At 43.9% G+C, this 25,497-nt stretch overlaps 1 pseudogene across 1 annotated transcript in view; it reads left to right on the top strand.

Moving 5' to 3' along the window:
* LOC308094215 (glypican-5-like) overlaps positions 1-25,497 on the top strand; it is a 209,399-nt pseudogene that overhangs the window by 157,698 nt on the left and 26,204 nt on the right. The window contains exon 8 of the transcript XR_013935108.1: positions 15,107-15,248. The product of XR_013935108.1 is annotated as a glypican-5-like (transcript). The remainder of the gene's footprint in view (positions 1-15,106; positions 15,249-25,497) is intronic.

Below are 25,497 nucleotides of genomic sequence, written 5' to 3'. Positions count from 1 at the left end.
ACACCTCCTGTGGGCACAGCACCTTCTAATTCTCTGCTGCCTCAGATTAGAAAGTGATATCACTATATTATTATATATAAAAGAGAAAAAAACACCATACTGTCCAACCTTGAGTCAATCAGTGTCTTTGAGGATAAAAATCAAGCATCTCCCAAATTGTTATCTGTTATCTTTTAATTGTTAGTCTGCCGTGTGCGCTTGGCCTGTTTGTGTTGTTCCCATATTATCTTGTTTTTTACTGCACCTTGTTGTCCCTTTCACATATTTTATTTTACACACGCACACCAAACCTTCGACATCTACACTTCATGGAGTGATTTTTTTGTACCAAATTAACCGAATTAACCTCATAAAGTAAGAAAAAAAAAAACGGTAACAAACCCGAAAAAAAGCTGCAAATTTTCGCACGCGCGCAACATGCGCTACACGCACGCGCGCGGACATAAATCGGCGCCCCTGCACACACACACACACACACACAGACGCACACGTGCGCCGACGCACGAACATACAAAGGCACACAGCCGCTCAGGCACCAGGGGTTGTGTGACTTCCCGACTCCACAGAGTGTCGTTGAGCGTATCCTGTGTGTGTGAGTGACTCACACAGCGTTGAGCTCATGGGCCATAAAGTGTCGCTAACCGTTAAACGCTACTGGCAGGGGCAGGGGCGTGTTCCCCCCGCCGCCGCTGTTCAAAGCTTTGGAAGCATGACTCGTGTCATATGAGAGGAGACTTTGTTGGTAACTTAAAAAAAAAAAAAAGTCTCAGGGATTTTTCGGCAATGACTGTGCGTGAGCGCCTCGCCCCACGCCCATGTGTACGCATTAATATTGTTGCCCGGGCCAACATGTTGTCTTAGATTCAAAGAAAGACCAGACAAGCTAACATCCCATTTTCTATTTCTCACTGGGCTCCTTATAGTGATTTCATTTCAGGCTATAGCGCTGAAGTCAAAAAGTGGAATATGGATTTCACCACAAAAGTGAGGAGAAAAAACAGAAAAAGAAAATCAATTGGCAACAGAAGAAGAGAGTGTGAGCTTTCCGTAGCAGAATTTATTGACTTCCATATTTGACATTGTTAACCCATTAAGACCGGGAACGCATCTCTGTGTCATTTTTAGATTTCTTTGGCTATTCAAAAATAGCAGATATACTGTACAAGCTCATATAGCGCTATGAAAAATCGTGAAAATTCGTGGCAAAATCTAGGATTATATATTTTTTAAAGCGAACATTTGTAAAATATTTAGTTCCAGGAACCCCCAGAAGCAAAGATTTGAGTTACAAATGTCCGCCAAAAAAAAAGAAACAAATTCAAATGTTAGCACAACTTTTCATGATTTTTCAAAAATAGCAGATCTACAAGCTCATATAGCGCTATGAGCTTGTATATCTGCTATTTTTGAATAGCCCAACGAAATCTAAAAATGACACACAGATGCGTTCCCGGTCTTAAAGAGTTAAACTGGAGGATGACTGCCAGAGCGCTAATGTTACTGATACTGTGGAGGCCGTTGTATTTGATGTGGATTCACACTAGGTTTTTGTCCTTCGTTATACTGTGGAACTCAAGTTTGGACGAAGGCCGAAAAGCACAGTGTGAGAGCTAAGCTAATAAGCATCCTGCACTGTGTGCTGGGGTCCAGCAGTAATTAACTGCTCGCTGGACAGGCTGGCAATAATAGGGAGCTTTATACGCCGTTAATCCGCACCGATCCACGTGCAAATGTGCTCACATAATCAACAACCAGGAGTGGCTTGGAGTAGCACAGTCGTTGCACTCCTCTTCTCTGCCTCTCTCTCACTCCCATCTCTCTCTCTCTCTCTCTCTCTCTCTCTCTCTCTCTCTCTCTCTCTCTCTCTCTCTCTCTCTCTCTCTCTCTGTGTGTCTCTGTCTCTCGCATCCGCACATACTTGGAAAATATGCTTCATTTTTCTGTTCTCGACTGTCTGTTTTTGGTCGAGCTGTCTGAGATGCAGACCGAATTGCGGCCACTTCTTCCGACTGCTGGAACACTCGCGCATGCATATGGGCACACAAGCATGTGAGTGCGCGTGCGCGCACACACACACACACACACACACACACACACACACACACACACACACACACACACACACACACACACACACACACACCACACACACACACACACACACACATACACACACACACACACACACACACACGCACACACACACACCAGGACGCTCATGTTTGTCCTGGACAGAAGCGCATTAAGTCAGTCGACTGTGAGGGAATGGAGAGAATTTGAGCTTGGAGGAAGTTCTAGAGGACTTCTGCAGACTTTGTAATGGTTTATTATTGTCACTTTTTCCTGCTTTTTTCCTCCAGTCAAACAGGGTAGGGCCAAAATCGGCTCAATATCTGCGCCCATAACCCGCCCTGCCCAGTGCGGTGTACTGTATACAAATACAGACAATAAACAAATATTATTGTAAGTCTGGTTCACTCACTGCTTTTGTCAGACATTATCCCACGGCTTACGCCCAAGCCCAAACAAACACACACTCACGCATGAAACGTACAATCTTTTTATTTGTTTCTTTATAAGGGCTGTGCACACATTTGCACGCTCTGTCGCCTTTTTAACTCTCGATCACGCACACACAAACACGCCCACACGCAGCACGGATTTCTGTATGAATAGGATGCATACAAATGCACACAGGAATTGAGCCTTCGGTGCCCTCGAACCCATCCTATCATCTTACTGAAGAATGTTTTCGGAAGGGAGAGTCAGAGAAATGGGGAGAGAGAGAGAGAGAGAGGGAGAGAGGCAGAGAGAGAGAGAGAGAGAGGGTGGGGGCGCAGAAGGAGGAGAGGCGAGCTTGCAGAATATTGCATATTTTTGCTAGCAGATTGAAAACCTTATGAGAATACCTGATTTGTCCTCAGATGCCAGAGTAATTTCACAGCCTTGCGCTGGGACTGAAGTGAGGAGGCTGGCATCTTTGTTTTTGTTTTTTGTGTGTGTGTGTTTCTTTAGTTTTTCTCCAGTCCCTCACCCCCTCACCTGCTTAAACAACACCACCAGATTTTAGTCTCTGAAACGGATCTCGCCACTAGCGTCTTATTCCATCTGTTTCCACCCTCGTCTATGCTAAAAGATATTTCTGTCATTTGATATATATATATACTGTATATATACATATGTATATACACACGCACTCGTGCGCGCGCACACACACAAACACACACACACACACACACACACACACACACACACACACACACACACACACACACACACACACACACACACACACACACACACACACACACACACACACACAGAGAGAGAGAGAGATCCTAGGTGTGTATGTTGAACAGCTCCTCGATTGTGTTGAAGTGTACTTAGCATCACCGGCCGCAAACCGTTACATCATCAGCAAATGGCTGTTGAGCCTTGCTCAACAGCAGTACTCCCAGCCCCCCCCCCCCCCCCCACACACACACACACACACACACACACACACACACACACACACACACACACACACAACACACAACACACACACACACACCACACTCATGCTTACAGCTCAGTATGGCGTAGCTTTAGCAGTGCCATTGTGATGTTTAGCATAGTTCTGTTTCATAACCACCATGGCCTGTGACCAACAGCTGTAGACTTTAGCTGTAAACAGTGCAGCTCCGCCTATAAGCCAGCCACAGCTCAACAGTGTTCGGCATTGTTTCAGGTGCCAGGGCAGGGGTGTGTGAAGGGAGGCCGGGTCGTGTCGGAACAAAGACGCAGCACGCAAGGAGTTGATCTCTTCTGCAGCACAAATCTTATCTTCTACTAGACAGCAGATTTTGAGAAGCAAAGAGAGAGAAAGAGACAGACAGAGAGATTGACCACCCATTGGATATTAGCATATCGTCAGTGGTGTAAAGTAACGTACATTTACAAAGTGCTTTTACTCAAGTACTGTACTTAAGTACTACATCTCAGAGGCAAATATTGTACTTTTACTCCACTACAAGTATTTGAAAACTTTAGTTACTAGTTACTTTGCAGATATAAATTAGTACATTCTAAAACATACTGTACATTAACCACTTTAGCCCTATTTTATACCTAGGCTATTTGAAAATAGCCGATCTACAAGCTTGTAGATCTGCTATTTTCAAACATTTGAGTACTTTTACTTTTGGTACTTTAAGCACATTTTGATACCAATACTTTTGTACTTTTACTCAAGTACATTTTTAATTCGGGACTTTTACTTGTAACAGACAATTGCAGTATTGATACTTTTACTTAAGTAAAACATCTGAGTACTTTTCCCACCACTGCATATCGTTGCTGTCAGGTGGAAACGATCCAATGTACTGTAGTTATTATTGAGTCACAAGCGTGTGTTAATACTTTATTCGATTCATCGGTTGAATATTCATAAAACACACTTTCAACCTGACGTACCTATTTGGGGCGTTTTTTTTTCCGAAAGTTTCAAAGATGGCGTCGCATTGCAGCACTTTCTGAGCTTGTAGATCAGCTATTTTCACTACTTATGTCACATGACAAAGTGTAAAATGACCAATAGCATTTATTTATGAGAATATCAAAAAGATGAAACATTCAGTTACAAGATTTCCGCCCAACAACAACAACAACGATAGAAAAGTCTTCAATAAATCATATTGGAATACTGTGTGTATCTGTTCCCCCTGATCAAGAGTGCAGTTTGTTATTGGAACATCACAATGTCACTGTCACGTTTTAGTTTTTGAAGTCACTCGTGTCACAGTGATTGGAACAGAAAAAAATATATATATAATTGAAGAGAATATTGACAGCTCTTGCGACCTGCAACATAATCCAAACTAAACAAACAAACAATGTGTCTTTGGGTGGCGGCCAGCCTTCGATGCCACCGTGATGTGGCAGTGCATTGTCTCGGGGGCGACTGTGTCTTAATTGATTCCCTGCCCTAATTTACATACTTTTCAGATCGTGCCTGGCAAGGCGAGCCACTGCTGTGTTTAACCATTTAAGACCTAGAACGCATTTGTGTCATTTTTTGATTTAAGCTAAAAAGCTGTATTTTACACTTTGGCTATTCAAAAATAGCAGATATACAAGTTCATGGCGCGGCACTCGGTGCCGCGCTATGAGCTTGTAGATCTGCTATTTTTTTTTTTCGTGAAAATGTGTGCACATCTTTGAATATATATATTTTTAAAGCAAACATTTGTAACTCAAATCTTTGCTTCTGGGGGTCCCTGGAACTACATGTTTTGAGATTGGGGTCGGCGGCCAAATAAATCATTTTGGGGGTCCTTGACATGAAAAAGTTTGAGCACCACTGATATAGAAACATACGTTTTTTTCAAAAACTGTTTTTGTAGAATCAGAACCTCAGGTCTTAATGGGTTAAGCGCCCACGCAGCCACGCACACACACACACACGCACACACACGCACGCACACACACGCACACACGCACACACACACGCACACACACACGCACACAGACACACACACACGGTAAACATTATCTCAATACCCAGACGGTTACATTGGGTGGCCATTCCCGTGGCCGTGTTCAGCACGATTTCACCAAGTGTTCACTCAGACTAATGAATATGGTTATTGAATTATGTGGTTTTCATTTGGTTACTTTGCATAAGGAAAGGTTAATAGGTTTATCAACGCCTGCTATCCAGAACCGAGCGGGGATTCACTCTAGCTTTCCTTCACTCTCTCACTGTGTGTGTGTGTGTGTGTGTGTGTGTGTCTCTCTCTCTCTCTCATCTACTATTCTTTTTGAATCTCACCCTCTTCCCCTCTCTCTCTCTCTCTCTCTCTCTGCAGGCAGTTTCTCTCTGGCTATCTCCACCCCACCGGCTTACTTATTACTTACTTACAGGCTTCTGCGGAAATATCTGCACTGATACAGTGAACAGATACTCAATCTTCAATTTTCTTTTTTCTTGCACTAACATTCTGAATTATTAATATATGGATTTTTCTTGTGCGCTCTCACTATCTTTACAACTATAATTCCAGTGTTGGTGACTCGGAACCTCAGCATCTGTGTGTTTACAATCGTAGGGGGGGTTTCAGGGACATGGTACAGCGTGTGAATATGGAGTGTACAAACATCAGTTGTCCAGAATAACACCGTCTCAATGTCAAGGTAGGAAAGAAAACGGCTTTTTTGGTTGTGTGTCTGTAATGAGAAAGTGGCCCTGCAGCTGCCAATGCCAACGCACCTGATGCTGCATGAACACTGCCATGGACACGGCCTCTGCCCCTCTCCGGTTTGCCCCAAGGCTATGATAGAAGAAGGTAGGGTCAGTCCACGGGCCAGTCAGGTGTCGTGGACGCACATGGGAGGCGAAACTGGATCCGGAAGTTCGGTGAAATACATTGGAGTCAATGAGAGCCCAACCCGATCTCTCACGACTTAGTATACATTGCACGGAGGTGTCATTCCGTGCATAGACAACTGGAAAACCTGAAAATCCGTGCATAGCCGCCTCGCATCTCCCCCATTGTGACTAAACCATTTCGGAGGCGCGCAGTCTCGAGGGAACTGGAGCCACGTGAGGGGCCACCGAGTGAGCTAAAGCGAACGAGTTGCCTTCCCGAACCTTTGTCGACGTTCCCTTGAGCCTACTCGGCGCTGTTTGAGTTATGTACCGATAGGCACAGAATCGTGAATTGTGTTGTGGGGACTGCTCTGCTTCCGGGTTTTTCCGGGTTGCAACTGGTTACGCCCACCGTGGGACTCGCCGTACATATGCACAGATTTTCTTGGCGACTATGCACGGAATGAGCGGCACTGGGTCCGTGCAATGTATACAACATTCTGTGAGATCAGGCTGGAGAGCCAGCTGGACCAGCTTGTGAACAAACACTATTTCTGAACGATTGTTAATCAAAAGTTCAGGAATATAAAAGAAGGCATATATCACACAGGTGTGTTTTCTAATTGTTTGTTTTTTGATGTGTAGATTGTGCACACTTTATAATTTTATACAGATAAGGTTGTCAAGCTGTCAATGAAGGACAGTCTTGCGATACTTTGGCACGTTCAGAAACATACTTTGTGCCCTTAGATACCTCAATAAACGTATCGAAAAGCAACACAGCAGAAAACAATGTGTGATATGTCTTCTTTTATTTTCCTGGACCGAATATTTTATAAAGGCCTCTCAATCGTTCAGAAATAGTGTTTGTTCATAAGCTGCTCAATGTATTCCACGGCTGCAGTTTGCCTCCCAGTGTGGTGAATCTGCAGGCTGGTATAGCTGCATAGCGAAAATGACGTAGATGGCCGTCCCTTCTTTTTAATTATCTTGGTTTTCCCTTGAACTGTCTCTGCCCCTCCCTCTCCAGAACCCCCCTGTTGCCACCCTCCTCTCTCCCCTCTCCTCATTGCCATGATGTGCTGAGTGGTTCCACCTACTGTAGGACACTCACCTGCGCCTGGTTTGTGTAATTGGCCCAGAGACTATAAGTACTGGTGTTTTAGTTGCTTAAAGGAGTGTATGGTTGTCTATCAGAGATCCTTTGAGTTTTTGTTTTGTTTTGTTCCTCTTTGAAGGTGTAAGTTTACCATTTTGCAAGTAAAGTCAACGTGAATTAAATCTATTTTCTCTGAGTTTTGTGTTGTGCACTTGGTCCTATTTTTAGTTTGAGTGCCGTGACAAACACAGCATACAGTATCAAAGCCCCCCTTTGCATGTCCCTCAAAATAGGACAGAAGGAGTACGGTGACTGTCTTGTTCTCTGTACAGGCTGTAACGTAAGCCCAAACCATAACCATAAAAATGCATTATTGCCACCGCTGTCTAATATCGTTCACACGCCTCTCCTTCTAAGCCGCCCATACATGCCTCACAGGGCACTGGGCGAAACCGGAGAAGTCCGGCTATTGTGATGGGCTTTCGCTTTTGCGGTGAATATATAAGTGAGATGTTTTACCTCATTCCTCTGGGAAGGCCCAACTAGAGTTTCACGGGGGGACAGGTCTGCCGTGTTTTACTGTCCGACGTATAGGCTACATATGTTGTTCCATTGTAGTGTTTCCATAGCTTGGGGCCCAGGCAACGATGCGAGGGTGTAGCTGCTTTGTGTACAAACGAGCTACACGGCTACGGTGTCTAAAGTGATCTCCAGAGCGATGGATATAAGTTTCTGTTATTTTTTCCTGCTCAGCAACGCTGTGCACACAGTGCTAATCACCAGCGAGAGTCAGGAGGAATACCAATAACTGCATAACTGTTCCTTTAATTACTTTGATGCTGGTAGAGAGCTTCTGCAGAATTAAAAATGAAACGGTAATACAGTATTTATCTAACAGAATGAAATAGCTTGTTGAGCGAGCTTCCAGGTCTTGTTTTGGGCGGCTTATCTGTAGGGAAATTACAGAATAATGTCAAATGTTCATGTAGATTCGAGAGCTCGTTTTGTCCGTCTGGGCATCCTTTATGCCCCGTCTCCCTTTATTTCGTTTTGAAATGGTGTGCTGTATGCAGTGGTGGAAAGTAACTAAGTACATTTACTTAAGTACTGTACTTAAGTACAATTTTGAGGTATTTGTACTTTACTTGAGTATTTCCAATTTCCAATACTTTTACTTCTACTCCACTACATCTCAGAGGCAAATATTGTACTTTTACTCCACTACAATTATTTGAAAACTTTAGTTACTTTTCAGATATAAATTATGATATTATGAAACATACATTAACCACTTTAGCCCTATTTTATACATAGGCTATTTGAAAATAGCTGATCTACAAGCTAACAACGCGTCGCATCGTGACGCGTTGTGAGCTTGTAGATCTGCTAATTTCAAAAACTTTTAGTACTTTTACTTTTGGTACTTTAAGTACATTTTGATACCATTACTTTTGTACTTTTACTCAAGTAAATTTTGAATTCTGGTACTTCTACTTGTAACAGAGTACTTCTACATTGCAGCATTGATACTTTTACTTAAGTAAAACATTTGAGTACTTTTTCCACCACTGGCTGTATGTATGTGGTTGTAGTCATCAGTGCAGAGGCTAATCTCTTGTTTGTGTTTTTTGGATATTAAAGGCCAAACATTCCCCTTTATGGAGTTCTATGGTAGCGCCCCCCCTCTGAGTTATCTCTCAGCCTTCATATCGTGTAGCCCTGATCATCCCTACCCTCCCTCCTCTCTGCAGGTCTTGTCAGTTGCTTGGCTGACAAGCTGTTCCAAATCCAGGTAAAGGCAAGGTCACCTGTGTCCCACGGGCGATCCTGTCCGTCCGCTTCAAGAACGTGCAGTGGTGCGGAAATGAGATGCAGATGAAAGGCGCGTTACTTTGCATGCTGTCGGGACGGAAAGCCTCGCATGTCCGAACCCGTTACCAGTGGTGGAAAAAGTACTCAAATTCTTTACTTAAGTATAAGTACCACTACTGTAATATAATTAATGTACCAAAAGTAAAAGTACTAAATATTTGAAAATAGACGATCTACAATAGTCAGGGGATATTAGCAGAACATTTTCCAATCTTGGAATAAATTCCTTACCAAAAAAATCTTCACCAATGTGTTTGTAAAGGTGTCTAGTAACACATCTCACAAAGACTGAAATGCAGTTTCCCTAGGAGAATTTTTGACAGCTCCTTAAAGTTGGGGTACCCACCATAACCTTGGTTAAAAAAAATCCCCCAAAAAAAACAAAATTTAATTCTGTTTTAAGTAGCATGTGAGGGGTCAAACTAGGGTGTTTTTATGATTCTGAATCCATTGCAAGCATTTGTTTTGCACCAAAACCACTCCTTGGGCTAAAAACGGCCATAGCCATCCTTTTCCAGGTATTCTTTTTGTGTAAAAAGCCCATTGTGTGTTTGTGTGTGTGAATGTGAATATGTGTGCACATGCACACATATTTAGATGCATTTCTAGGTCAGTTGCCTCTCTGTGCAAATCAATATATTCCATGAGATCTTGGTAGAAGAGAGCATGTATATCGTCTCTGTCGGGTGGAAACCTCATATGTCCAAAACTGTTACTTTTCAGGATTCAAGCAGATCTACAAACAGATCTACAAACAGATCTACAAACAGATCTACAAGCAGATCTACAAGCAGATCTACAAGCAGATCTGCTTGTATAGCTTTGCGCGGCATTTCAAGCTTGCTACTTTTGATGCTGTAGTCTGATCAAGTAGTTCTTTAATTTACGAAAGAACTCAAAAAGTTAGTATGCAGAGATAAGAGGTTTCTCTGCCCTGGAATGCACAGAAGCCATCCACCTGCTGACTTCTCTACTGACTCCAAAGGATGGCTCGCTGTAGTTCCAGGAGAGCTCCACCTTCAGACATGATGTGACGGAACAAAGGAACACCTTGATGGTGGAGGACTCCCTTCCAGGAAGGGCCAGCAGGTGGTCCAATTAGATGGCCCCCACGCTGGGAGAGAAGAAACAGTGAGACTGTGGATCGCATGGGGAGCACGTTCGGTTTTTCATGAGGCGGAATCTTTTTATGTTTATGCAGTTCTAGATGTTATGTAAAGGTTAGGATAGCGATAGAAGTGGAAACAAGTCGAGTTGAATAATGACCTGATCTGGGCACGGTTCTTTTGGTTAACATTAGTCACCGTTATTTTGGTTAAAGGACCACTTCACCCATTTTCAACCTATCTTCGTATAATTGGTCCTCATTAATACTCATTATAAGATGGCACCGTTTATGTTTACTCACTCTGTGGGCCCTATTATGCATGCACGTCTTAATTAATAATAATCACTGTAGCCGCTGTCTAATTATGTGACTGTTTCATGTTCAAAACACATCTCTTGACAAACCAACAAATATTCACATTCTCAGTTGCCTATTATTAAAGCATCTCCCCCTTTCTATCTATCTCAGTGCAACAAGTGGACACACATCGGTATGTTTTACTAATTTGCTCAGTGCTACTGCTACTGCTGCCCAAAAATATCTGATCTTCAACCAAAAAAACGGTCACTGTGTGACACGTTGTATACTTGTAGATCAGATATGTTTGCGCAGCTAAAGTGAAAGTAAACGGCAACGCTGTGCTTGGAGAGAGAGGGAAATAGAACGCACTCCATTAGTTTAACTTTATTTATAATATTTTAATTTAGATCTTTTTGGGGAAATTGAAATGAAAAGAATAAATAAATGAAAAAGTAATTGAGAAAACACAGCCCCTCATGCATTAGAAGGACAATATCAGTCACCAGAACCAAGGACGGGTGTTTTCAATGAATCTAACATGGTTAAAATTGAGTTTGAAGTTACAATGAGTTTGTATAGGAAGGGGGTGTGTCTGTTAAAATGAATATTAAATGTCTAAATACTGAATCAAACAACTTAAAAACTGTCTGGGGTGCTCTTTTATGCCCGAGTAGACGTTAAGATTACCCCAAACATGTTTGAAAGTGAAATATCCCTTTAAGGGTTTGCGTTCAGCGCGACTTGCAAAATAACGATTGCGCATAACACGATGGCGTTATGACTTAAAGGGACACTTCACCCCAAAAAATCTTTGTTTCAATGGATTAGTCACCCCATGGAGACTTGAATTCATTTTTTTAGTTTTTTGTCTCATTCCTAAGACAATAATTTGATGACCGGCAGCGGTTCCGGTAGGAGACACAACGACTCGTTGTGTCTCCTACCGGAACCGCTGCCTACCGGTCCGCTGGTCATCAAATTATTGTCTTAGGAATGAGACAAAAACTAGAAAATATCCATGAATTCAAGTCTCCATGGGGTAACTAATCCATTGAAACAAAGTTTTTTTTGGGTGAAGTGTCCCTTTAATTACCACATAAGACCTGGAAATAAGACACTCATAATAGGGCCCTGTGTCTCATAGAAACCTGTCTTTTCAGAAACCTGCCTACCAGTGACATCATCGGTAGGCAGGTTTGGTAATTTCAAACAATTAAAATATATATATATATTCCAAAAAACATTGGCTTCTGTTTCAGAATGCTAACTCTCCAGGAAGAAACTGAGAAAACAGCCAGCACACAATAAATGTCCTTTTCACATAGTTTTATTTACCTCTCCACAGAGAGAGGTAAACATGAAAAGGACATTTATTGTGTGCTTGCTGTTTACTCAGTTTCATGACATTATTGAACTGTGCACCTTTGCAGTGCTTTCCAGGAAGTGAAAGGTTTTAGTTCCTATTAACACATCGGGTGCCAAACACGGTCTGAACCGTGTTTGCGCAGAGTAGCGGTCCGGTGCCGAACACGGTCCAGACCGTGAAATATGTCTTTTTGTTTTTTTCCTGTCTATTTCCTTCTTTAAAACACCTATATCTCCGAATCTGTTTCCGGTGGGGAAAACCGGTCATGCGCGATGCGCGATCCCCCCCCATTGTAACTCGCGAGTGAAATGTTATCGTTCCAGGCTGTAGCCAGGGTCATCGCGCAACATGAATGGATGTTTTTTTTTACATGGATTTGCTCCTCGTGGAGTCTAGAGCCTTAAACAGCAAAGCGCAGTCAATCGGGAGAATGCTGGCACCCAACGTAAGTTGTTATGATAAAATGCTGGCACCCAATGTGTTAACTTGGAATCGATGATGTCATTGGTAGGCAGGTTTCTGAACTGTCCATAGTCCACCAATGAGATGCAGTTTGAGTAGACAGAAATTGTGGCATCTTATTATCGGCGTTAGTGAGGACCAATTATATGAAGTTAGGTTGAAAATGGGTGAAGTGCTCCTTTAAGGTTAGGCATGGTTCTTTTGGGTAAGATTAGACACCGTTCTTTTGGCTAAGGTTACACTCAGTTATTTTGATTACGGTTAGCCACAGGTCTTTTTATTAAGATTATATACACTGATGGTGTGGTTGAGGTTAGGGTGTGGGTTTGGGTTAGAGTTCAATTACAGTGACGGAGCGTCTGGATTTGAAGTCAGGATGTCTGGGTTTTGGCAGAGACAATGTCAGGTAAGCCTTGTGATTGGCTGGGCTGTAACGGAAGTCTTTGGTTGGTCCGTAGTTATAGTCTAAGGAGGTCTGTGGTTGGTCAATTCATATGTCAGTCCTTAACCATTTTTCAATAGTTGTGCACGAGACGTTAGCTATTGTCTAGCTACTGGCAGGCTAGGTTTAATGTTAGTTTAACCCATTAAGACCGGGAACGCATCTGTGTCACTTTTTGATTTGAGCTAAAAAGCATTATTTCACACTTTGGCTATTTTTGAAAAATCGTGGAAATGTGTGCAAATCTTTGAATATATATATATTTTAAAGCAAACATTTGTAACTCAAATCTTTGCTTCTGGGGGTCCCTGGAACAAAATATTTTGAGATGGGGGTCCGCGGCCAAATACATATAATTTTGGGGGTCCTTGACATGAAAAAGATTGAGCATCACTGATATAGAAACATAGGTTTTTCAGAATACTGTTGGGATTTAGGAGACATGTAGAATCGGCTTCAGGTCTTAATGGGTTAATGTCAAAACTGATGTTTTCAGTCCAGATGGACTGCATTGTGTCCACATGGATCGTATTTGTCAAATACTGACATTGATTAATTGCAAATTCTGAATTGTCTCCACATTATTTTGACTTGAATTATTGATATATTTCATGGTTTGGACAAGCACTGAATTCTAATGCCTTGATGCGAGACCGGGTTGTGATTCTGCCTATCTATCCTGTTTGAATGAATAGTGACAGTCTGGAACATGGCAGGGGATTCAAAATCTATTCCATGAGTAATGACAGGATGGAACATGGCACGGGATTCGAAATCTATTGATGCAAACTAGGAGGAACACAATGGAGTTGTCAATAGCTAATTGCAGGTCTTTGACAGCGTCATTTTCCATGCAAGCACTGATGCGATGTGAGTTCATGATCAGGCTAAAGCAAGTTGTTCTTGTGCCTGTATTCCTATCAGTAAAATGAACACAATTATTAGATCTCAACACTAACGATTATAGTACTTATGAAATATTAATAATAATAATAATAATAGTAGTACTTCAGTCATATAGTAACAGTTCAGAAGACTCTCACAACGCTATTCCCTTGGAATTGTTATGCAAAACCCAATTCACTCGGACTATTGCATACGTAACTGACTTTTAGTTTTCTGTGGGAACCTTTCTGCACTTTCTTACGAGCATTACTCTCATTTTGCATCTAGATCGTGATTTGATGCCCTGTGCTGGCCTTAGCACATTAATCTGTTTCCTATTTGACAGGTAAGAACGGAGCCCTTTGACCAACTCTCTATTCCCATCAGATCAGCTATGATCGACCGTGTCAAACGCTTTTTGCGAAATGGATCAAATCCATTCCAGATGATAATGTATTTCAGAAATGGACTTCAGCTAGACTAACCCGTTAAGACCGGGAACGCGTCTCTGTGTCATTTTTAATGTCTTTTTTGGCTATTCAAAAAATAGCAGATCTAAGCTCATAGCGCGGCACCGAGTGCAGCGCTACGAGTTTGTAGATCTGCTATTTTTTTTTAATCTTTGTGACAATTTGTGCAGATCTTTGAATATATATATATATATTTTCAAAGCAAACATTTGTAACTCATACCTTATTGCTTCAGGGGATTCTACAAATGTCTTCTAAATCCTACAGTTTTTTGAAAAACTTATGTTTCTATATCAGTGGTTCTCAAGGACCCCCAAAATTATATGTATTTGGCCGCGGACCCGCATCTCAAAGTGTTTTGTTCCAGGGACCCCCAGAAGCAAAGATTTGAGTTAAAAAATGTTCGCTTCAAAAAATATATATAGCCTATATTCAAAGATTTGACACATTTTCACGATTTATAAAAAACTATAAATAGCCCAAAGAAATCTAAAAATGACACTCAGACGCGTTCCCGGGCTCAATGGGCTAAATCCAACTGCACAAAGACAGGCGTCGGAGCCGAGGCTTAGACTCTCTGTTCATAAGCTCAGCGTTCCCCCCCCCCCTTTGAGAATCGTGCTACCCGATTGGACAAGGAATCATGCCTGGTTCACGGGCTATTTTTATATACATAACAGGGGTTATGAGAAGTTTAATGCAGAGATCTGCCTTTCTAACTCCTGTCTTAACTCCTCCTTTGTGCTGCTGCAGGAGACCCAGGAAAGTTTTCCCAGCCTGAGCCAGAGTGAGATGTGGGAGGAGCTGGGCAGCGGGGAGACGGCGGAGGGCAGCGCCACAGACTGTGATGATGAAGACGGCTGCCAGGCCTCGGGAGATGGCAAAGACAAGACCTGTGAGTGGCAGTGTACATACACGGGCTATTTTCACGCACGCACGCACGCACGCACACGCACACACACACAAACACACGCACGCACACACGCACGCACAGTGGTGGAAAGTAACTAAGTACATTTACTTAAGTACTGTACTTAAGTAAGATTTTGAGGTACTTTTACTTTACTAGAGTATTTCCAATTGTCTATACTTTTACTTCTACTCCACTACATCTCAGAGGCAAATATTGTTATTTGTTATTTTATACATAAGCTATTTGAAAATAGCCGATCTACAAGCTCACAACGCGTCGCATCGCGACGCGCTGTGAGCTTGTAGATCTGCTATTTTCAAATATTTTAGTACTTTTACTTTTGGTATTTTAACTACATTTTCATACCAATACTTTTGTACTTTTACTCAAGTACATTTTTAATTCTGGACTTTTACTTGTAACAGAGTACTTCTGCATTGCAGTACACACACACACACACACACACACACACACACACACACACACACACACACACACACACACACACACACACACACACAGACACTTGACCTTGAACGACGATGCCTCAAACCATATTGGTTGCAGTAGTAATAAGACTTTTATTATCCACAGCCCCTCCACTCAGCAGAATGCTGTTTCACTCTCACCCCTTTTAGCACGCGAATCCCACATGCACAAATCCTTGGAGAAATAATGCAATCGATTGCACCATTTCTGCTCCATTCACCTCTCCAGCCTGTCTATTCTGCTTCCATTTGTGTCTGGCCTCCTTTAATTAGCTGATCTCATTTTGATTCTGCGTGGCGAATCGCACACGTGAACACCCACACGCGAACACACACACACACACACACACACACACACACACACACACACACACACACACACACACACACACACACACACACACACACACACATGCATACCCGCGCACACACGCTCGCACTCCAAGGCCAAGTTTGTCTAAATGGTCTTCATTTCTATAGCGCCTTTATTCAAAGTGCTTTACAATGGGCTTTGGCATTCATACGTTCACACAGCGGTGAAGGTAAGCATGCAAGGTACCGATGTGCTCATCGGGAGCAGTTTAGGGCTTCAGTGTCTGTCTTGCTCAAGGACACGTTGACACAAAGCCCTGAGTAGCCGTGGATCGATCAGGGAACATTCCTGTTCGAGCCACCTGAGCCACTGCCTGAAAAGACGTAAAAGCATCAGTCTCTCTCTCTCTCTCTCTCTCTCTCTCTCTCTCTCTGTCTCTCTCTCTCTCTCTCCCTCATCCTTATTTTTCTCTCTCCTCCTCAGTCAGCCATGAATAGCCACTGTCGAACACTGCAAGGACGCTTCATTATTTTTTTCTCTTCCCCATTCCAAACAGAGTACACTTCAAAACACCTCTGACACAACTTCCCCATTGTCTCTCTGGCAACAATATCTATAGGACTCTGATGCAGAAGTGCAGGAGGCTGTTCTGCACCTGAGAAAACCCACACGCACACGCACGCGCACGCACACACACACACACACACACACACACACACACACACACACACACACACACACACACACACACACACACATTCACACACATTCACACACATACACAGCATGTGCGTGAAGGAGATGTCGGGGCTTGTGCTGGCCTTGATGATAATCGTTTGATCTCTTCCACAACCTCACCAGGCCTCGCCTTAATAATCTCTAATTATCACGTTGCTTTTTCCACCAAATGCAGTCTCACACACACACACACACACACACACACTCAAAAATGCATACGCATCCAATTCCTGGGCGGCTGAGAGGACACACACACACACACACACAGACACACACACAATTTCCCCAAATGTGTTTTTGCCTGCATATGTATTTTTCACACAGAAGCATACACAGACAGACCGTGGTGTAGCGTACGGGCGTAGGTTAGCTCGAAAGAGTACACGGGAGGTTGACGATGACAACGCTGTAATGAAGGCAAGGCAAGGCAAGGCAGTTTTTATTTGTATAGCACATATTTCAACAACGAGGCAATTCAATGTGCTTTACACAGAACATCAAGCAAAGGAAAACGCAACTATACAATGACATTAGGATGCATACAACAAAAGAAGCCAAAATCAAAGGCGGCGGCAAACAGAAAGGTCTTTAGTTGTGTTTTAAAGGAAATAAGAGTGAATGAAATGAGCCGACACATCAAGACGGGCAGGCAAACAATGAAGGAGATATTGTGTCCAATGAGGTACACACACGTTCAGTGATGCAGTGAGACAGGCCAGATGATGGGAAACGGCTCTAATGAGGGAGACGGGTCCAGTGATGGGAGACAAGTCCAAATGGGAGACGGGTCCAATGGGAGACAGGTCCAATGGGAGACAGGTCCAATGATGGTAGTCAAGTCCAATAGGCTCTATGCACAGCAGCCATATTGTGAAGAAATTCACAGATGTTGCCAATGATACTAATGAAGGCTCTGTTCCATTCTGGTCAAACAGAGTTATTGTGCATATTGGCTTACTGGAAACACTTTGCTACACCAGTGGGTCTAAAATTGGGGTTCAGGGGCCCTCATGGTTCCTTGAGGGGGTTCCAAATGGCCCCTTATGGGTGTGTAACTCTGAGAGTGTACAAATGGAACCAAATGGACCCTTACGGGTCCATTTGGTTCCATTTGTACACTCTCAGAGTTATGGGGGTCGTGGAAATTAAAAGGTCTGAGAACTACTGTGCTGCACTAAATGGAACAGAGCCTTCATTATTATCATTGCTAACACCTGTGGAGGAAGTGATAATATGGTTGCTGTGCATAGCGCCTATGGGAGACAGGTCCAATGATGGGGGTCAAGTCCAATGGGAGACAGGTCCCAATGTGCGGGGGAAAGCCCACAGACCCCCTGAGTCTGCTTCCCCGCTATAGTACACGACTGCAGAGCTGTCAAGATGCTGGCTCAGCAAACTCCCTCGGCAATTGCATCTACGCACACAAACACTCGCCCCGTTTATTCAGTCAGACACGCGTGTGGCACATTATATGCATCAGGCTGTGTACACCGTCGCAAAACCAACCGCAAGTGCAGACATCACAACATCCCACTCCCATTTCTCATTCCAATTCCGCGTTTGTGAAATTGGGCTGAATTAAACTTGCAACATGAGTTGCAAAAACGTGCCGTTTGAGATATGACTCCTGAGCGGTCTGGCTTGATGAGGTGTCAGCACGGGGTGAAAGTGGCTTTAAGCGCCAGGGCTATAGCAGCAGAAAGGCTATCCACACCGCTGCGCAAGCTAATACAAGAATCGATAACTATTACATTCACAGTTACACATCCAACCCCTCCTTTTTGCTCCGATGCGAATCCCTCACACACACTGGCCTCTTCCTCAAAACCCTTGACAGCAGCACCCTGGTCCAAACAGTAGGGGATAATCCATCAAAACCACTGTCTGGGGTTTACCGGACAAGAGCCATTACTGCTGTGCTTCAAATGTATAGATCCATGTCCCGCAGAGCCTAACATGGCTCCTTCATCTTTCTGCCTGGTATCTGTCATCTTTTTTTTCTCTTCCACGAGTTCCAAGTTTGAGACAGTTTGAAAATAAATAGTTTGGCAATCCACAAAGAGAGAGGTGTGATCAGCAAAAAGCACGCACAGGCTTGGGAATCTATCAAGAGGAAAATCCACTGCAAAACAAAACAAAGAGTTAATCTTCATATTATCTTGTCAATCTCAGACTGTCCTGTTGTGAACATTAAGCAAAGCCTCATGCAAAGCTATGGCAACGAGGATGCCAGGACTCTCTTAACCCTTTAAGACCGGGAACGGATCTGTGACATGTTTTAGATTTATTTTGGCTATTCAAAAATAGCAGATCTACAAGCTCATAGCGCGGCACCAAGATATTTTTTTGCAAATATTTGAATATATGTATTTTGAGATCGAGTTCTTGACATGAAAAAGTGTGAGGACCACTGATATAGAAACATACGATTTAAAAAAAAAACGTTAGAAGCATTTAGAAGACATTTTGTGGAATTCCTCAGAAGCAAATATTTCGCATTCGAAAATTATACATATTCAAAGATTTGCACAAACTTTCACGATTCTTTTTTCAAAAATAGCAGATCTACCAGCTCGTAGCGCGGCACTCGAGCTTGTATATCTGCTATTTTTGAATTGCCAAAGAAATAAAAAAAATGACACAGATCTGTTCCCGGTCTTAAAGGGTTAATGATTGCATATCTTGGAGACTCTTTGCCAAACAGTGAATGGGGAGGTCAGCTGGTTATTCAGCTGGCAGATGGCAAAGTCGGTCGTTCAGGTGGCCGGTCAGTCCATTCGCCCACCACCAACAACAACAACAACAACAACATCTCGAAAACAGCACCCTAGCATTGCTATGGAATTAGCTGTTAGTCTTCTTGATCTGGTGACCCAAATTGCATTGATTCAGCAGAGCTGTTGGGCTCAGCTCAGTTATAATAAACCTTGTGGGTGAGATGACAATACAAAGGGCTTATGCCCCCCCCCCCCCTTCATAGCTCTCTCTATCTACACGGAGCTGCGGCCATAATGTTGAGGTCCATGTTAAAAGGGGGCTTGACCTTCCGCCGGCCATCCCTCCTGCGAAGAGAGAGACTTCATTACCAAGCTAATGAACTGCGCTAATCTGCAGGGAACACGCTCACACTCTCTCTATCATCTTCGATGCCATGGAAGGGAGGGCAGGAAAAAAACTCTGTCTCTCTCTCTCTCTCTCTCTCTCTCTCTCTCTCTCTCTCTCTCTCTCTCTCTCTCTCTCTCTCTCTCCCTGCAGCTGAGCGGGCCTCCACTGCAGCCCATTGTGTTGCTGTGCCTGCCTATCGCTTATTAGCTCTTAATGGCTGGGGAACGCTTATGGCCACTCTCTCTCCTAAAGGCGCTATTCATTTGTAGCTTTCTAATTAGCGCACTAAACCACAAAAGGAATCCACAATGGTATATATCGGACCCACAATCTGTTCATCATGGAAAGGGAGGGAACAGGGAAGGCTTGGGCATGACTGGGCATCTTTAAAAAGGAGGACCAGCTCTTTCATGTTGCCTGCCTTGAGACCAGCAGCCCCTGTATTGAGTCTGGCTCTGCTCTGTGCCATCGGATCAGCAACAGTCCATCTCCGGTTCTTGCTGCGTCAGACCTTCAAAGCCCATTAACCCATTCAGACCGGGAACGCATCTGTGTAACCAATTAAACCATTATTTATACTTTGGCTAATAAAAAAATAGCAGATATACAAGCTTGTAGATCTGAATTTTTTTGAAGAATCGTGAAAATTGGTGCAAATCTTTGAATATATATATATTTTAAAGCCTTTTTTTTTTATCAAATCTTTTCTTCTGGGGATCCCTGGAAGAACGTATGGGGGTCCGCGGCCAAATACATATAATTTGGGGGGTCCTTGATATGAAAAAGTTTGAGAACTGATTATGGCAACATAGGTTTTTTCAAAAAACTGTTCAGAAGATTTAGAGGACATTTGTAGAATCTCCAGAAGCAAATATTTGAGTTACAAATGTTCGCTTTAAAAAATATATATTCAAAGATTTGCCAAAAAAAATCATGATTTTCAAAAAATGGCACTCAGTGCCGCGCTATGAGCTTGTAGATCTGCTATTTTTTAAGATTATGGTTAAAGTGGCTAAAGTCTAAAATGACAGATGCTTTCCCCGGTCTTAACGGGTTAAAGTCCCGTCCAGGAGAGGAGACATTATTGTTCTGTTATTAAAAAGCCGGGGAGAAGAAGCCGGACATTTTTTGTTTCTTATGAATTCTAGAGACTCCTGCTCATGGAATACTTGAGGGAGTTAAGAGTGGAATGTGGGAGATAAAAGACTTTTATTGCCTTATACCTCACCCCCCCCTGTGCCTTTTTTACGTAGACGCCGGTATATTGTTGTTTGTGTTGCATTCGAGGCAATATTCCTGGGCGAAAGGCGTCAGAAGTCATAAAAACAGGGGGGGGTGGTTGTTGTGGGGAGGGGGGGGGGGATCCATCTCGACGGAGGAGGAAATGCATGGATAAACACTTCCTGCGATTGGGCCGCAGGGCATGTACGGCGGAGAGGAGGAAAAAAAGGAAAATAGTAAGAGAGTGTGCAGCCGTGAAAGTGCAATTCTCTTTTGGTAGCAAACACCATCTGTCAGGAACGCTATAGCAGGTTCTCAGTGGAGAAAGTGACGGATGCACCAAGCCCCCGATAACGACTGTTGTGCTCTGTCATCGTATGATAGAACATCATCATCCCAGCACTGCATGGGTGGAAGGATGGATGGATGGATGGATGGATGACGCATGGATGGATGGAGGGGATGGATGGATGGATGAATGGATGATGAATGAATGGATGGATGGATGGATCATACAAATGAGAACGATTAACCCATTAAGGCCTGAGGTTACCGATTTTAACAAAATGTCAGTTTAAAAAAAAAAAAACGTATGTTGCTACATCACTGGTTCTCAAACTTTTTCATGTCAAGGACCCCAAAAATGTATTTGGCAGCGGACCCCCCATCTCAGAATATTTTGTTCCAGGGGACCCCCAGAAGCAAAGATTTTGAGTTACAAATGTTTTGCTTTAAAAATATATATATATATTCAAAGAAGTGTAAAATAATGCTTTTTAGCTCAAATCAAAAAATGACGCAGATGCGTTCCAGGTCTTAATTAATTAATGAGTAACCAATCTTTAAGAGTCAAATCAAGGAGAGAGAGAGAGAGAGAGAGAGAGAGAGAGAGAGAGAGAGAGAGAGAGAGAGAGAGAGAGAGAGAGAGAGAGAGAGTGAGAGAGAGAGAGAGAGAGAGAGAGAGAGAGAGAGAGAGAGAGAGAGAGAGAGAGAGAGGAGAGAGAGAGAGAGAGAGAGATGTGGGTGAAGCTGCTGCTAGGAGACGAGGGTAGGACACATATATCAGATAGATCATCACGCCCACACTGCGGAAACAACCTGACCTTAGGGGTCAAGGCGTGACGCAGGAACAAGCACCTCAACAAAGTAAGCTGTGAGTGTGTGAGTGTGTGAGGGCTTTTTTACTCAAGGTTGTTCATATCTACAATATACTGTCTGGATGTTTGCCGGATGATGCATCTGCTTGTTGTGTGTGCACGCTTGTGTGTGTGTGCGTGTTGTGTGTGTGTGTGTGTGAGAGAATATGTGCCCTGTGTGCTTGATATGAAACATACTTCCTCATAAGATGGAGCGCATACCACCCCCATTGGACACACACACACACACACATTCATAAGGTCAGTATGGTATTATAAGGGTACAGTCAGCAAGTTTTGTATTGAAAGACTTGAAGGGCATCAGAGCTAACCCACTCCCGAGTTCCACATTCATCAATGTCTGACTGGTCTATACTGTTCTCTCTCTATCTCTCTCTCTCTCTCTCTCTCTCTCTCTCTCTCTCTCTCTCTCTCTCTCTCTCTCTCCGCCCGCTCATGCACGCACACACATTATTTTAATCACGATGACTGGATCAGCACCGAGACACATTTTTATTTTCATAGCTGTGTGCCGTAGGTCCACATGACTCAGATCAAAGCTGTCTAAAAAACATGATACATTTAAACCCTCTGTCTGTGTAGGAGAACGAGGGGGAGCGTATTGTAGCGTACAGAGTGACGTCACCCGCCAGCCCGGATATTAAATCCAGGGACATGCCTTGGACATACCAAGCCCTGCGAAAGTTCCCACACTTCCAGTGAGGTATCCAGACGCCTACACCTGGATTTATGCGTAGCTTTGTGCCGGTGTCGAGCCCCGAAAATAGACGATACACAAGCTCACAACTCATCGCAGCATAGCCACAGTGTGAGCTTATAGATCTGCATTTTTTTGGGGTGTGCGACACGATGTGCAACCAAGTAAAACTCAGGCTTTACCTTCCCAAAGCCTATAAAGGCCACAAAAGGCGCACGTACGGCAGCTGTTTCAACTAGCCGGGGCGAAGCGTGTTCCTGTTTTGCACGTGGCCTGCATGCTTGGGCAGGGCATGGCCTGACCTCCCTCAACCGTGTTAGTAGCGGGATCATTCTGGTTCGCCCCCCCCCCCCCCAGCCCACTAACAGCCCCGGCTATACGACTCGTAAACGCCTTGGACGCTAGCACGCATTATCTACCTTTCATGTGAAGAGGAAAAAAATGAAAAAAGCCGGAGATGTCGAGGGATAGAAGAGGTGAAGAGGTGAAAAGGGAACGGCATGTGCAGATTCCTCTGAAGTGGAGCGAGTCGGATCCGTGGGATCTAGAGGTGGAGGGGTGACAACAGAGGGGACCGCGAGGAGAGCGAAAGAGACACGGAAGACGGGACGTTTTGAGGGATTGCGTGCGCGCCTATGGGCCTTTAAAGAGGAGAGAGGGTTTCACGGTGGGGACGGAGGGAGTGGCTGCAGAGTGATAACAGACTCGGGAGATGTTGACGGGGGAAAGTTACGAGAAGGACAGTCGTGTGAGCGGAGCCGACTCGAGAGCGGATGTTGAGGTGTATGTGCGGCGGCGCTCGAAGATCCGGGAAAAGAGGATCAGAGCGACGGAGCCTATGATTCAATCTGTGCCGTGAGAGACGAGGGTTTATATCCCCTCCCCAATCCCGGGTATACTGGGGCTGAGTCACGGGCCCCCAAGAAGTGCAACTGGTGTGTGCGCGTATAGCGGGGCCGGCTGGCCAGCAGATGTGGCAGCTCTGTCCCAGTGCGGATATTAACTGCCGGGGCCGCCATTTCCCCTGGCGTTTCATCTGGGGCTCAAGGGGGGTTTGGTGAGGAACTCCAAGGGGCAAGGGCAGGGAGGGACCCCGAATGGACAGGGGGATCAGAGCAGGCTTTGGCTGGGCCGGGCCCGAGGGGGGTGGGGCTGGGGGGGGTCTGAGCTGGGGGGTGAGGGCTGTTGCGGCAGATAAAAGCACAAGAGAGGAGGGAGTCACTTTGTGAGTTGTGCAAAGTCATCTTTTTAGGTGGTTCTGCTGACCTTTTGTGTGGCAGGCAGGCAGGCAGGCAGGCAAACACTGCTTGGCTTTTCCGATAGCTGCTTTGGACACAAATTGAGATTCATACTGAGAATTCTTTGAGGTCAGATTCTGGAGAAAAGTGCCGTCGACACAGAGCGCACAGAGGGGCTAATCATTCAGAATCGTATCTGCTTGAGCCGGCTTCATCAGCGCTCTAACTACTGTGTCTGACAGCTATTTTCACTAATGATAATCACTCTATTACACACCATCAGTCACATCAGCATTTCTGATCAACCATCTTTTTTTTCCCCCTCTCTCGCTCCTCCATCCAACCGGACTCCATTTTCTCCGCCATCATCCACCACCTCGGCCTCTCTCAGCATGCACAGGCTCTATTTTCTGACTAGCTTGGCATATTCAGCCCTGTGGTTTTTTATGGTAGTTTGAGAGCATATTAGCTCCGAGGGCTCCCTCGGCGCCGGGGGTCATCAGAGGAGGAGAATGGTTTTCATTAGGCAGCATCATCATTTCCTCTCTCAAGCAGAATCGCTTTATGTGCTAGAGCCACTCCAGCACACCTCGGGGAGCCTTGTCTGGGAAGCACCGGAGAAGTGGACCTCTGGCCTCTCAACAGGTTCAGAACCGCGGGAGATGGGCGGGATCCACACTGTTAGTGAAAGTGATCTAACTGTAATGAAAATAGAGAAGGTTACATTTCTGTCTATAGTGTATAACACATCATTGAAAAGCAACAGTTAAATTCCTGTCTAGCTTGAAGCAGTGTTGAGCTTTGGTAGAATCTTGGGTTGAATTGCTACATTGGTTGTGATGTTAAAAGCCAGACCGCACCAACGCAACTAGTCGCAACTCCTTGCAACAAAACAGTTTTAAGGCCAGTCCACACCAATGCAAGTAGTAGTTACATGTTGCAAGGAGTTGCAAGGAGTGGCCTTTATCAGTCTAAATATTGTAAACCATTTGTTACCATTTTACTATTTCTGCTCTGTGATTGAGGATCCGAAATTATATTTTGAAACGGGTCTCAAAAGACACTTTTAGCACAGAAATGATCAAAAACTAAACGGATTCTGATGAATATATTAAAACAAAAACCACAAGGCCAGATATATCAAGGGTGTGAATGCATACAAATTATGCTGAGCAAAAATCTACACATAGATTACCAAGTATGAAAAGGGAAACTTGACGTGAGAAGTTGTACTCCCGCAAGTGGCGTACTAACAGATTAACAGTGAGAATGTA

The sequence above is a fragment of the Gymnoscopelus braueri genome, assembly GCF_963280865.1.
Source record: "Gymnoscopelus braueri genome assembly, chromosome: 10".
NCBI classification, from domain to species: Eukaryota; Metazoa; Chordata; class Actinopteri; order Myctophiformes; family Myctophidae; genus Gymnoscopelus; species Gymnoscopelus braueri.
The sequence above is the reverse complement of the archived record's forward strand: the minus strand, read 5'-3'. Positions and strand labels throughout refer to the sequence as shown.